We start from the raw sequence: 6,000 nt of genomic DNA, 5'->3' as shown, positions 1-6,000 counted from the left end.
TCCTTCCAGATCTAGGAAGGTGAGCATCCAACAGACTAGGCGCCCACAAAGCCAGTATGTGCAGTAGGATCAAAACCCAATGCCATTGTCTTTGGTTTCTCAGTCAGTCGTCCTTCTCTGACAGGTTCAGAGAGTCCGGTTTGATAACATCCTCATCAGTCCCAGTCCAGCTTGCTTTGGTGAGGTCCCATTAGATCAGCCCCACCATCTCAGTGGTTGAGCACATTCCTTGCATTCCTGACTTCCTTGCTCATGTCCTCTCTCCTTCTGTTCCTCATTTGGACCTTGGGATCTCAGTCCAGTGCTCCAATGTGGGTCTCTGTCTCTAGCTTCATCCATCGCCAGATGAAGGTTCTATGGTGATATGCAAGATATTCATCAGTGGCTATAGGAAAGGGCCATTTCATGCTCCCTCTCCTCAGCTGCCCAAGGATCTAGCTGGGGACATCTCCATGGACACCTGGGTACACCTGTAGAGTCAAGTCTCTTGCCAACACTAAAATGGCTCCCTTAATTAAGATATATACTTCCTTACTCCCATATCCACGCTGCTTCCAATCCAACTGTCCCTTTTCCCCAAGCTCTCCCCATCCCCTCCTTCTTACTTTTTTCTCCACATCTCCCATTACCCCCACTCTAAACCCACTCCCAAATTTCCAATTTTTGCCTGGCAGTCTTGTCTTCTTCCAATATCCAGGAGGATAACTATATGTTTTTCTTTCAATTCACCTTCTTATTTAGCTTCTCTAGGATCACGGATTATAGGATCAATGTCCTTTATTTATGGCTACAATGCACTTATGAGTGAGCACATACTATATTCATCTTTTTGAGTCTGGGTTACCTCACTCAGGATAGTGTTTTCTATTTCCATCCATTTGCATGCAAAATTCAAGATGCCTTTATGTTTTACCGCTAAGTAATACTTTAATGCATACATATTCCATACTTTCTTCATCTATTCTTTCATTGAGGGGCATCTAGGATGTTTCCATGTTCTGGCTATTACAAATAATGCTGCTATGAACATAGTTGAACAAATACTTTTGTAGTATGATAGAGCATCTCTTGGGTATATTCCCAAGAGTGGTATTGCTGGATCCTGGGGTAGGTTGATCCCAAATTTCCAAAGAAAAAGTCACACTGATTTCCAAAGTGGTTGCACAAGTTTGCATTCCCATCGACAATGGATGAGTGTTCCACTTACTCCACAACCTCTCCAGAAAAGGCTATCATTGGTATTTTTGATTTTAGCCATTCTGACAGGTGTAAGGTGTTATCTCAAAGTTGTTTTAATTTGCATTTCCCTGATTGCTAAGGAGGTTGAGCATGACCTTAAGTGTCTTTTGGCCATTTGAAATTTTTCTGTTGAGAATTCTCTGTTCAGTTCAGTGCCCCATTTTTTAATTGGGTTAATTAGCATTTTAAGGTCTAGTTTCTTGAGTTCTTTATATATTTTGGAAATCAAACCTTTGTCTGTTGCAGGGTTGGTGAATATCTTCTCCCAGTCAATAGGTTACCTTTTTGTCTTAATGACAGTGTCCATTGCTTTACAGAAGCTTCTCTGTTTTAGGAGGTCCTATTTATTCAATGTAGCCATTGTTGTCTGTGCTACTGGGGTTATATGTAGGAAGTGGTCTCCTGTGCCCATGTGTTGTAGAGTACTTCCCACTTTCTCTTCTATCAGGTTTAGTGTGTTCAGATTGATATTGAAGTCTTTAATCCATTTGGACTTGAGTTTTGTGCATGGTGATAGATATGGATCTACTTTCATTTTTTATAGGTTGAAATCCAGTTATGCCAACACTATTTGCTGACCTTCTAGGCTGCCTGGCTGAGAGACACTCACCTCTCTGGATGGATAACCTTAGTGCTTGAGCAGGAGCTGTTCCTAGGCCAAGGACCTTTCAGAAAATAGGGCAGGCTTTGGGGAGGCAAGGTCCTCTGTAACAAAGAAGCCCCTGCAGCATGAGCTGGTGACAGCTGTGCTCTCTTCCGGGACAGTCCACCCTGGGATAGCACACACTCACCCATCGGGATGGAACTCCCTTGTACTGTTTTCTTTGTTTCTGTTTAACTGATTTCAGGCCTCAATTTGATTATTTCCTGCCTTCTACTCCTTGTAGTAGGAGAACACTTCTTTGTTTTTGGCTGCTCAGTCCCAAAATATCTGCACAGATCCTGTGTTAATTAAATTACTGCTGGGCCTATTAAATCTAGCATATTATTTGCTAGTTCTTTCTTCTAAGGTTAACACATTCCTATAAGTTTGTGTATGACCATGTGGCTGTTGTTTACTGGCAAGATTTATATGTGTCTGTCCCTGGAATAGGCTACATGGCTTCTCCCTACACGTCCTTCTTTCTCCGAGCTTTCAGTTTATTTTCCCCACCTTACTTTGTTCTTCCCTGCTATATTTTCAGAGCAGTTTTCTTTATTTATTAACCAATAAAAAAAAGCCACACATATACAGAAGGACTTCCCACATCAACGCCTCTTGGGTGAGTCTGTTTCTTTTTGTTCTAGAGCATTCAGGTGTCCAGTTAAGTCACTATTGTGAGCTTTTTCCACTTTCTTTATGTGGGCACATAGTGTTATAAATTTTTCTTTTAGCATGGCTTTCATAGTGTCCCATGGGTTTGGGTATGTTGTGCCTTAATTTTTTTTTTTTTTTTGAATTCTAGGAATCCTTTATGATCTTTCTTTATTTCTTGAATCAGGTGTGGTTGCAAAGAGTGCTGTTTAATTTACATATATATTTGTGGGCTTTCTGAACTTAGTGTTGCTGTTGAATTTTAATTTCATACCATGGTGATCTGATAAGATACAGGGTGTTACTCAATTTTTTTGTATTTGTTGAAGTTTGCTTTATTATTGAGAGTAAGTCGTCAGTTTTAGAGATGGTTCCATGAGATGCTTAGAAGAAGGTATATTCGTTTGTGTTTGGGTGAAATTTTCTGTAGATGTATGTTAATTCCATTTGAATCATGACCTCTGTTAGTTCTCATTTCTTTGCTATGTGTCTGGCTGGTTGACTGTCCATTCAGAAGAGTGGTGTGTTAAAGTCTCCTACTATTAGTGTGTGAGTTTTGATGTGTGATTTAAGCTTCAATAGTTTTATATATATATATGATCCTGAATTTGGGGCATAGATGTTTAGTATTGAGACTTCCTCTTGATTGATTGTTTCTGTTATGATTTTAAAGTATCCTTTTCTATCTTATTTGATTGATTTTAGCTTGAAATCTATTTTCTTATATACTAGGTTAACTACTCCCATTTGTCTGTTAGGTTCATTTGATTGTAAAATCATTTAACAACCCTTTCCTATAAGGTAATGTCAGTCTTTGAGTTTGAGGTATGTTTCTTTTATACAGCAGAAGATTAGATCATTTACACATCTAATATATTAGCATGTGCCTTTTTATAGGCGCATTGAATCCATTTATATTAGGAGATATTAATGACCAGTGGTTGTTAATTCCTGTAATTTTTCAGGGCTATTTTTTGTGTGTTTCCCCTCCTTTATGTTTTGTTGGTGTGAGGTTACCTGTTGCCTGTCTTTTTGTGGGTTGAGTTTTTTTTTCTAGTACTTTTGGTAGGGCTAGATTTCTGGATAGGTGTTGCTTGGATCTGGTTTTGTCATGGAATATCACATGTCCTCTATCAAATCTGACTGAAAGCATTACTGCATATATTAGTCTGGGCTTGCATCTGTGGTCTTTTATTTTCTGTCTGTAGCACTTCTGCCTAGGAACTTCTGACTTTCATATTTTCCATTGAGAAATCAGGTTTAATTCTGATAGGTCTACCTTTATATTTTTTCTTTAGGTTTTTCTTTTGCAGCTCTTAATATTCGTTCTTTATTCTGTACAATTTTGTGTTTTGATTATTATATGGTGAGTAGACTCTACTTTTTGATCCAGTCTGTTTGGTGTCCTGTAAGCATCTTGTACTTTCATAGGGATATCCATCTTTAAGTTGGAAATGTTTACTTCTAAGTTTTTGTTTGGGAACATTTTTTTTCTATGAATATATTTTCCGTGCCTATGAGATGGAGATCTTCTCTTTTTTCTATCCTAAATATTCTTAGTTTTGGTCTTTTCATGGTCTTCCAAATCTCCTGGATGTTTTGTGTTAAGAATTTTTTGAATTAGATGATTTCTTTGACCAATGAATCTATTTCTTCCATAGTATCTTCAACCCCAGAAAATCTCTCTTCCATCTCTTGTATTCTGTTGGCTATACTTGCCTCTGTAGTTCCCATTCATTTGCCAATAATATTAGGCAAAACTATTTAAATTAAAAAGAAATGGATAAAATTAGATAAAGTAGAAAAGATCTTCAACAAATGGTGCTGGCATAACTGTATTTCAACAAGTAGAACATTGAAAATAGATTCATAACTTTACCCATGCACAAAACTCAGGTCCTAGTGGATTAAAGTGCTCATTATAATTCTGACCACCCTGAACCTGATAGAAGAGAATGTAGAAAATAGCCTTAATACATGGGTAGAGGAGACCACTTCATAATATAACAGTAGCACAGACATTGAGATAAACATTAAATAAATGAAACCTCCTGAAACTGAGAAGATTCTGTAAAGCAAAGGGCAGTGCCAATAAGACAAAAAGGCAGCTTACTGAATTGAAAAATATCTGTACTAAACCCACATCAGACAGAGGACTCCAAAATATATAAAGAACTGAAGAAATTAGATATCAAAATTCTAAATACCCAATTGTAAATTGGGTATAAATTAAGTAGAGAATTCTCAACAGAAGACCCTCAGTGAGCCAAAAGACACTTAATGAAATGTACAGCATCCTTAGTTATCAGTGAAATGTGGTTCAAAACAACTCTGAAAGAGTTTACTTGAGCTAGTGGGAGCTCACTGACTCCAGGAAGACAGGGAAGAAAACAACATAGGTCTTAACTAGTCCCTCTCAATTTGGGTGACAGCTATATGATTGAGGAAGACTGTGGAGCCACTATCAGTGGCAACAATATTCCTCCTTACTGCTTGCACTCTTTTTTCTAGAACCTACTTTCTTTGGGTGAATACTTTGCTCAGCTAGATACAGTGGGGTGGACCTTGGACCTTTGCCAAAGCATTGTGTCTTACCCTCTCTGAGGAGTGAATATGGGTTTTGGGTTGAATTAGATGGAGGAGATGGGAGGAGGGGAGAGAGTGGGAACTGAGGTTAGTATGTAAAATGATGAAAAATATTTTGCTTTCTTTTTAAAAAAATAATATGAAAACATTAAAAAAATCCTTAGCCATTAGGGAAATGCAAATCAAAATGACTCTTAAATACCATCTTACACTTGTCACAATGGCTAAGATAAAAAACACTGATGATACCTTTTGCTCTTTAGGATGCAGTGTAAGGGAAACACTCCTTAATTGCTGGTGTGAGTACAATTTGCAAATCAGTCCAGTGGTTTCTCAGAAAATTGGGAATCATTTTACCTCAAGGTTCAGCACTAGAACTCTTTGTCGTATATTCAAAGGAAACGGATCCATAACACAAGGACATTTGCTCAACTATGTTCATATCAACATTATTGGTATAGCCAGAATGTGGAAACAACATAGATCCATCAGAACTGACAATTTGATAAAAAAAAATATTGTACATTTACACAATGGAGTACTACTAAGACATAAAATACATTGACATCTTGAAATTTAAAGATAAATGGATGAAACTAAAAAAAAGCCATCCTGAGTGAGATAATCCAGACACAGATATACAAAGAAGGTATATACTCACACCTAAGTGGATATTATATGTAAAGCTAAAGATAACCAGTTTGTAATCCACAGACACAGAAAAGCTAGGTATTTAGGAGAACTCTAAGAGAGTCATACAAAGATACCACTGCGAATGAGAAAGATAATTTCTTTTTTTATTGTTTATTTATTTATTTATTTTTTATTATTTTTATTCTTTTTTAATTAAAATTTCCACCTGTCCCCGTTTCCCATTCCCC

The sequence above is a fragment of the Chionomys nivalis genome, chromosome 10, assembly GCF_950005125.1.
Source record: "Chionomys nivalis chromosome 10, mChiNiv1.1, whole genome shotgun sequence".
Taxonomy (NCBI): domain Eukaryota; kingdom Metazoa; phylum Chordata; class Mammalia; order Rodentia; family Cricetidae; genus Chionomys; species Chionomys nivalis.
The sequence above is the reverse complement of the archived record's forward strand: the minus strand, read 5'-3'. Positions refer to the sequence as shown.